Here is a 10,208-nt window from a genome sequence, read left to right as displayed (position 1 = left end):
TGCGTGAAGGAAGCGATCCTGTTGCGTCACAGGACCGCGGTACCGCACATAGAGCACGAGCAATAAGCCAGCGAACACAACCCCAACTAGGATTGAAGTCCGATTAGACCACTGCTGGCACAACACCGCAACTGGGTGTGTAAGGAAACTATTGATATAGTAAATAAAGGCACGAGAGTGTGTGCGGTGCCGCATTGACGGACGCCACTAACCACCCAGGCTCGGGTAAGGAAAGCGCAGAGGAAGCGCACGGCGCCGTACTGGCAGACACAGCAACTGGACGCTGTGATGTGTGTTACGTGCTGTTGGATAAGTCGGGCGCTAGATAGCAAACATACACCTTCCGCGAACAGACATTCAATAGGGAGGGTTATTTAAAGAGCGACTTTCACTCACAACACACACACATATTTACAAGACAATACTAGCGCATGGCCGTGCGGTCATGCGCAGTTTATATAGTTGCAGCACAGGAAGCTGCTACCGAAGTTTTTGCCCTTTCAGGACCTTCCAGGAGGACCAATGGAAAGTGCTGCAGTACCTGAGCATGTTTTGCCCTTTCAGGACCTTCCAGGAGGACCAATGGAATGTACTGCAGTACCTGAGCATGTGACCGAACATGTGGCCCTCGACCTCCAATGGGAGACCCTGCTCTGGGCATGCTCAGTGTGAGTAAATAAGGACTTAGTCCCAGAAAGGCTTGCTCGCCGCAGATCAGTGCAGGGTACCATAGGAAAGCCAGAAAAGGCAGTAGTGACCCTATGCACCGAATCAGCCTCAGCGAGACGCTGGGAGCGACGTCTCCACTGAGCAGAGCCCACTGCGGCCGATACCGAATGGGAGACCGCAGCAGACACGGATCGAGATTCCCCCTGTGCAGCAGAGGAAACTCGACTCCTAACATTACCCCCCCTCCTAGGGCCCCCCACTTGAGCCTCACTACGCTCAAAAGCTGCAATAAGCAGCGGAGCCCGAATGTGCTCCACAGGCTCCCAGGTTCTATCCTCTGGGCCGTGACCCTTCCAGTCCACCAGATAAAATTTCTTGCCACGTACCACCTTGCACCCCACAATAGCATTCACCTCAAACTCATCCGTGGATGAACCCGATGTCCCAGCAGATGACTCAGAAAACCGGGACAAATGAACGAGCTTTAAGAGGGAAACGTGAAAAGTATCGGTGATACCAAGGCGTGGAGGAATAGCCAAACGGTAGACCACAGGGTTGACCTGTTTCAGAACCTTAAACGGGCCAATGTAGCGAGGAGCAAACTTAGTGGACTCAACTCGCAGCCTGATGTTACGGGCGGAGAGCCAAACTAAGTCGCCAGGAGCAAAGACCGGAGCGGGGCGCCGGTATGTATCAGCCGAAACCCTCATTCTCTCCTTGGAGGCCCGGATGGCATCCTGTGTGCGGTCCCAGATGTCACGTGCCTCCACCGCCCAGTCTGCCACCCTAGAATCGGTGGATGACACGGGCATGGGCACAGGGACACGCGGATGCTGGCCGTAATTAAGGAGAAAAGGAGTTTGGCCAGTGGAATCGGCTATGGCGTTGTTCAAGGCAAATTCCGCCCAAGGTAGCAAAGATGCCCAGTCATCCTGCCTAGCAGAGACGAAATGTCGCAAATATGTCACCAGAGACTGGTTGGTTCTCTCCACCAACCCATTCGTCTCGGGATGGTATGCAGAGGAGAGGTTTAACTCTATGCTAAGTAAACGGCAGAGCTCTCTCCAAAACTGAGACGCGAACTGGGGACCCCGATCACTGACAATCTTATCAGGCATACCATGCAATCGGAAAACGTGCCTAATGAACAACACCGCCAAGGCCCGTGCTGAGGGTAACCGAGGAAGCGGCACCAAATGCACCATTTTAGAGAAATGGTCGGTGACAACCCAAATAATGGAGCAGCCACGTGACTTGGGTAGGCCCACCACAAAGTCCATCCCAACCATCTCCCAGGGCCTGTCTGCCACCGGTAGAGGGTAAAGCAACCCAGCAGGCCATTGCCGAGGAGACCGATTCTGGGCACAAGAAATGCACGCCTGAATATAGTCCCTGACATCTCGGGCCATATGCGGCCACCAGTATGTTCTCGCCAAAAGCTCAGAAGTCTTCTTGGTCCAAAAATGCCCACCCACTCTGGAGGAGTGAGCCCAAGAGAGAACCTCCGGTCGAAAGTTAGCTGGTACGTAAGTCTTGCCCGGGGGCACAGGCTCTAGCGAAACCGGAGCTACAGTTCTCAGGCTCTCAGAAGGGACAATAAGCCGAGGCTCCTCCTCCTCCGATGACACTACGGAGCGGGAGAGAGCGTCAGCACGAACGTTCTTCTCCCCGGAGAGGAAATGGAGAGTAAAATGGAACCGGGAGAAGAACAGGGACCATCTAGCCTGGTGAGAATTCAGCCACTGGGCCGTTTGCAGATACACCAAGTTCTTGTGGTCAGTGAAGACTTGGAAGGGAAAGCGAGCTCCCTCCAAGAGATGTCTCCACTCCGAAAAAGCCAACTTCATGGCCAGCAACTCCCTGTCCCCGATGGAATAATTCCTCTCCGCTGGTGTGAAGGTCTTGGAGAAGAAGAAGCAAGGATGCTTCCGACCTTGAGCATCCTTTTGGAAAAGGACCGCTCCAGCACCAACGGATGAGGCATCCACCTCCAAGATAAATGGCTTATCAACATCGGGGCGATGTAGGATGAGAGCGCTAGCGAAGTGTGACTTGATCGAGAGAAAGGCTTTGGAGACCTCCTCTAACCACAACTTGGGATTTGCTCCCTTCTTGGTGAGGGCAACCAAGGGAGCTACCAAAGTTGAGAAGTGTGGAATGAACTGGCGATAATAATTAATGAACCCCATAAAGCGCTGCACCGCTTTAAGAGAATGGGGTTCCTGCCAGTCCATTACAGCCTGTAGCTTGGCAGGATCCATAGCCAAACCCTGGGCAGAGATGATATAACCAAGGAAAGGCAAGGACTCCTGCTCAAACACACACTTCTCCAACTTGGCGTAGAGGGAGTTTGCCCGTAAGAGGTCGAAGACTTTGCGAACATCTCTCCGATGGGAGTCAATATCTGGAGAGAAGATGAGAATATCATCCAGATAGACTACGACCGAGGTGGTGAGCATATCCCGGAAGATGTCGTTCACAAAGTCTTGGAAAACGGCTGGGGCATTACAGAGCCCAAAGGGCATCACCAGATATTGATAGTGCCCATCCCTGGTGTTAAAAGCCGTCTTCCATTAATCCCCCTCACGGATGCGAATCAGGTTGTAGGCACCCCGCAGATCTAACTTCGTAAATACCCTCGCTCCCCGTAGCCTATCAAACAGCTCAGATATCAGGGGTAATGGGTACTTGTTCTTAACGGTGATGGCGTTAAGACCCCTGTAGTCTATGCATGGACGTAAGTCTCCAGTCTTCTTCTGTACGAAGAAGAACCCAGCCCCTGCCGGTGACACTGACTTCCTAATGAATCCTCTTGCCAGATTCTCTTGGATGTACTGAGACATTGCCTCCGTCTCCGGGAGAGATAACGGATAGACTCGACCCCGGGGAGGCTCAGCACCAGGCAAGAGGTCAATAGGACAGTTATAGGGGCGGTGAGGCGGAAGGGTCTCCGCAGCTCTTTTGGAGAACACGTCTGCATAGGGCCAATAGTGCTTGGGGAGAGAGGAAAGATCTGCGGGTACCTGTGTAGTAGCAACCTGAACGCACTCCCTCTGACATCTACCCTCGCAGGATTTACTCCATCCCAAAATTCTCCCAGAGGACCACTCAATATGAGGAGAATGGTAGCGAAGCCATGGTATCCCCAACAGGACCTCATCAATTCCCTCAGGAATGACTAATGGGGAGATTATCTCCTGATGTGATGGAGACACAGAAAGCGTGAAAGGAATGGTTTGGTGGGTAATCTGTGAGGGTAGTGTTGACCCATTTACCACTTGAACGGTCACAGGCTTGGCGAGCATCACCAAGGGTATTGCGTGTCGTTGGGCAAAAGAGGAAGACATAAAATTACCCTCTGCCCCAGAATCCACGCATAGCTCGACCATAAGAGTGGATGGGCCTATGGTAATTGTCCCCTTGAAGGACATCTTTGAGGCAAACGTCGCCGTGTCTAGTGTTCCTCCTCCAACTGCCACTAAACACTGACGTTTCCCCGACCGCTAAGGACCCTTGGAGGCAAGATGTTCTGACTGCCGGTAAACATGATGGACCTTATGTGCACAGGCGGACTGAGACTTGGATCCCGCTCGTGTCACCTCTAAGGCCTCATGTGACTCGGACGCCTGGACTGGAGATTCCAAAGGTTTGGCGAAGGTGGGAGCCAGCCGAAACCTCTGCCTACACTGGGCTCGCTCCAACCTTCGCTCGTGAAAACGAAGGTCTATGCGAGTAGATATGGCTGTGAGCTCCTCCAGTGTGGCGGGAATCTCCCTAGTGGCCAAAGCGTCTTTCACACGGTCAGCCAGCCCCCTCCAAAATACGGGAATGAGGGTTTTATCTGACCATTCCAACTCAGACGCTAATGTCGAGAAGAGAACAGCAAAATGGCTGACCATGGTTGAACCCTGAGTCAAAGCCAGCAGCTGGAGCGCTATATCATGGGTGACTTGAGGTCCTAAAAAGACCTGATTCAGAGAGTCCAGAAACCGAGGAACACTCCGCACCACATGATCGTTGCGCTCCCACAGCGGCGTAGCCCACTCCAACGCTCTGTCCGACAAGAGGGAGAATATGAATCCCACCTTTGCCCGCTCACTAGGGAAACGTGCAGCCAGAAGCTCGAGGTGTATACCACATTGGCTCACGAAACCCCTACAGGACTTACTGTCCCCAGAGTATCTCTCAGGCAAAGGAAGATGAGATAGGGTCGGAACAGAGGTGGCAGTGGGTAAAGCTGCTGCAGCCACGCTAGCAGCCTGAACAGCTATTGCGGTAACATCCACCGCCGAGGTTGCACGCTCAAGAGACGCCAACCGGCCCTCCAGCAGCTGGATGTACCCCTGCAATCGCTGTTCATCCGCCATTACTTAGCCAGATCCTGGCGCTAGTATTCTGTTAGGGTTGGCGGAACGCACCAAATATATACTTTATTAAATGGAATTGGTGCGTTCGCAACCCGGGATCCACCGTGCAGGAAAGTACCTACTGCTAAGTAAGACGGACTATATGGCGGTACTATAAGTATACATACAAGGGTTAACTTCACCCTGCGTGAAGGAAGCGATCCTGTTGCGTCACAGGACCGTGGTACCGCACATAGAGCGCGAGCAATAAGTCAGCGAACACAACCCCAACTAGGATTGAAGTCCGATTAGACCACTGCTGGCACAACACCGCAACTGGGTGTGTAAGGAAACTATTGATATAGTAAATAAAGGCACGAGAGTGCGTGCTGCACTGACGGACGCCACTAACCACCCAGGCTCAGGTAAGGAAAGCGCAGAGGAAGCGCACGGTGCCGTACTGGCGGACACAGCAACTGGACGCTGTGATGTGTGTTACGTGCTGTTGGATAAGTCGGGCGCTAGATAGCAAACATACACCTTCCGCGAACAGACATTCAATAGGGAGGGTTATTTAAAGAGCGACTTTCACTCACAACACACACACATATTTACAAGACAATATGGCCGTGCGGTCATGCGCAGTTTATATAGTTGCAGCACAGGAAGCTGCTACCGAAGTTTTTGCCCTTTCAGGACCTTCCAGGAGGACCAATGGAAAGTGCTGCAGTACCTGAGCATGTTTTGCCCTTTCAGGACTTTCCAGGAGGACCAATGGAATGTACTGCAGTACCTGAGCATGTGACCGAACATGTGGCCCTCGACCTCCAATAGGAGACCCTGCCCTGGGCATGCTCAGTGTGAGTAAATAAGGACTTAGTCCCAGAAAGGCTTGCTCGCCGCAGATCAGTGCAGGGTACCATAGGAAAGCCAGAAAAGGCAGTAGTGACCCTATGCACCGAATCAGCCTCAGCGAGACGCTGGGAGCGACGTCTCTGCTGAGCAGAGCCCACTGCGGCCGATACCGAATGGGAGACCGCAGCAGACACGGATCGAGATTCCCCCTGTGCAGCAGAGGAAACTCGACTCCTAACAGATATAGTGCCACATTTTCTCATCAATGTTTGACTTTTGAAATGAGGAGATTAGAGATGGGTGAATTTATTAGAATGAAATTAAATTCTACTCAAATTTTTCATTAATCTGTGTCTTTAGAATACAGATGTTTGGAATTCACAAAAAGTGAATTCAGGAAAATGATGACTAGCTGCAGCCGCCATTTTCTTAAACCTTATAGGACCAGCAAAAAGTTAAAAAAAATAAAGCTGATGTCACTGTTCTCCTGTCCTGGCACCAATGCTGCTTCCGTTAACCGCCACCTGCCATTCGGTCCTCAGAACTTCTTCTTTCTACAGTCTTTTACAGGTGTCTTCACTCAAAAACCGGACTTCCGTCCATAACCAAGCTTCAGAGGTCACATCGCATTGTAACGTTGTGATGTCATGACGTATGCCACAACAATATGACACGCGGTCAAGGCCTGGTCTCGGTGACAAGTAGTGTTCCAAGGTGAAGAAACCGGCTAGCATTTGGAAATCAACAAATGTACAGCAGGTGAGTGGTGAAGTATTAGTTTTTTTTTTTTTACCTGTTAATTATTTTCTTGGGTCTGAAGAAACCATAGAACTGAATATGGAACATTCAATTTGTTGACAATAACTTAGGAGCAAATCAAATTTTCTGGTAAAATCAATGCGATTTGGTTGATTCAAATTTTGTCAGATATGATTAACTCCACAGGAGACTTTAAAAATGTCTGCTTTTGCATACATAGAACTACACAGTCAATAATAAATCATACATATGGTGTAGAGTTTGGAATAATTGTATAATTGACACTTTTAATAAGGTGTGGTGACGTAGAACTGAAAAAAACAGATTGGTTGTTGTGTTCTCTGTGAAGTACGTGTTAAAAATAAAACATTTTGTGAAATAAAGTATACATGTTTTGATGAAATATTTTATAAATTGTTACTAGGTCATCATGATGAGGATATTTTTTTTCCATTTATTAGCATTTATTTTCAAAGTACACTCCTCAAAGGCACTTCGATCACAAAACAAAAATACATAGCCAGAAATTAACATGGCAATCTTAATACATGACATTTTGTTCCAATGCCTTCTTGGTCATTCCTTCATTAATGAATGCTAATCGACACAGAAAACATTTTATCTATTAAGGCGCTGTCATGTGTAATCAGATAATACAATATTAAGTCATTGAGTTCCAAAACAATCTTTTATGACAGCGGTAATAAAAAAAGATACCATTCACATTCCACAGCAATGAATAGTCATTCCAACAATGCAACAAACATAGATTTTGAATACTGTAGGTTGCTTCCATATTTTTATTATTCATTACAGAAAATGAACAGTTGAGGTTAACAAAGGCAAAGCATGACATTTAGAGTCAGATGTTTAAATCATGAGCATTGCCTTTTACGGAGCAAACTTAAAATTTCTACAAATATTTTTTTTCACTTTTCTCCATATACGGTACATAATTTATTATGCTTTATGTAGGAAAATAGATTAGTGTTTCGGAAAAGAAATGATAACTGGCAGTGAAATTAACTTTAAGCTGTTTCGAACTATTCAAAAGCACCTTTCTTTACAAATATTTCTTAAAGCTCAGCAAAATATCCAACTAAAAGCAATTACATTTAGAGCAGGTATATAGCCTTCAATGTCATAAATTGTATATTTTGATCCATTCCTAATTTATTGGTAAATGTATGTTAGTTCTTTTTATCTTTCTGAAGTTTATACTGTAGATGGCCATTTTTCTGCAAACTATGTAGTATTGTATAATATATGAATATGCAACCTAGATCCATAGCTCAAATAATGTAATTGTAGTTCTGTACTGATATACACGATTTATATAACACTGCATAACCCAAATGTTTCTATAAGCAGAGACCTAAAAAGACAATTGCAAATTTACACAATATGTTTGTTTTTTTTTTCAAAATGATTTCGATTAGTTTTCATACAAAATGAGTTAAAGTCTTCAAACTGCTGGCAGTACTCTTATTTTCACTAAAGTACACACAGACATTATTCTTATATATGCTGTATACTGTATTACGTACCAAAACGTGAATATCAAACGTTCATTATGGGATTTTTTTTAATTTTTTTTTATTTTTAAGAAAGATGTGCATTAACCAGCCTGCATTTTATGCACTTTATATACTCTTACATTATATACATGATTTTATTATATTTTGTCTATAAAACAGTAAAATATACCTTTACACATCATTCCAGAGCAATTTATATAAAGACTATACGTCTATATTCAATCATTGGAACGATTTAGCCAAGGTATTTCTAGAATGGCAGCCATTGAAGTGCATACTGTTAATTTGTGGAGCAGCGCATACAATAGTTCCTTAAGTGAGCTGAAAACCTAAAAGAACAATGAGGCCCAACCAACCTAGTATAGACTTATTCAATCGACCTCATGGCATTGGATTTTACTGTATTTATTATATACATCGCTTCAAAACATCTTCCTTCCTTTAAGGTTAATAGATTTTAGATTTATAGCATAAAGCCAGATTGTTTTTGGATAGTCTAGTTAAAATACTAAAAATATATTATAAAATAACGTAATGTCATTTTGTTATAAACATCTCATACATATTGCTTATGTAATATAATGATGCAATATCGATCTTTCAAATTCATAGGATTTGTTTTTTTTTAAGTTAGCCGAAGACGTCCTAAGCTTTGTAACTTCATTAAAGTGCAAAATCAGTTTTTTTCCGATCTAATGAATCTGATTAAAGTTGCAGTAAATTTAGGCTTGTGAAGATAACTGTTAATTAAAAATATATATAACTTACGCGGAAAACAACTTCTTCGTAGCAATCGTTTTAATTTATAGAAAGTAAATTGGTACCTTAATTTCACAACATCCATATGCACCTCATCTTGAAATTTTTGAATATAGTCAACTGTTGTTTATATGTATATAAAAAAAGAACTGACAAAAACAAACAGAATGAACGGAAACATTTTGAAATTTACATTAAGTCATTTTCATTTTCAGTAAAAAAGTATTTCTATGCCAGTTCAATCAACTTGTAATGACTATAATGTTGACTAGATATGTATGATATGTATTGTATTACTTGAAAATGGAGTATGACGATTTTTTTAATGACTAAATATATTGAGACACACTCATCAATTTTAGCTTCTGACTGTATAGAAACAAGACTTTTTGAGTAGAATTTTATTTAATATTTTTACATGATTATGGCGGCAATTATTTTGCCCCTGATTGATTTCTTCAGGTGCAGTTGAGATTGCTTTACAGCAGGCACCTGGACATAAGAATATTGCATTATTTTTTATGATCAGTGCTGTCGTCACTGTGGGAAAGGGAAGATTGAGCATGAGTTCAACTATATCTATCACCTATTGCAAATGATGAGATCCTGTGGTATCTGCCTTCAGCATTATAAAGGCCCTAATACACATTAGACTAAAATCAGATGAACCCATGAATATCAGTGGGATCAACTTTCAGTCTAATTTGTATGGAGGTTACTGACTCTACCCTGACACATGAGAGAAGGATCCAACGGAGTTAATTTCCAACAGTTGATCCTTTTGTTCTCCCTGTAGGTAAGCCGCCGACAGATGAGTCTGGTTGTGGCTCACTCATGCAGAACTTAGGAGCACATGGCCGAGCATTCCTGTGTACGTAGTGGAGTTAGTTGTCGGCCATAGAAAATCCAGCCAGCAGCTGTTTAATGTGTGAGAGGAGGCTTAAAAGTAGTTTTGTCTAATATTATCCAATAATACCTCCTATTCTGATAACAAGTTAACTGCTGAAATTTTCCCAGTGTACATAGTTTATAATCATGGTCAACTGAACATTATGAATCGTATCATTTTGTGGCTAAAAAACTGATACTGGCATTAAAATAAAAAAAAAGTGAAGTAAATAACAACTTTCCTTTTGACTCTGTGTTGTGTTCTTCCTCTGTTATTCTTCCTAGAAATGTATGTATGGATTAACAATTCAGTGTTATTCGTTGGTGTTTGTCTCAACACAATCTAAGGCCGGAGTCACACTACCGTATAATATGGACGAGTGCAATGCGACAA

This window comes from Ranitomeya imitator, chromosome 1, assembly GCF_032444005.1.
Source record: "Ranitomeya imitator isolate aRanImi1 chromosome 1, aRanImi1.pri, whole genome shotgun sequence".
Classification (NCBI taxonomy): Eukaryota; Metazoa; Chordata; class Amphibia; order Anura; family Dendrobatidae; genus Ranitomeya; species Ranitomeya imitator.
This window is presented reverse-complemented; position numbering follows the sequence as displayed.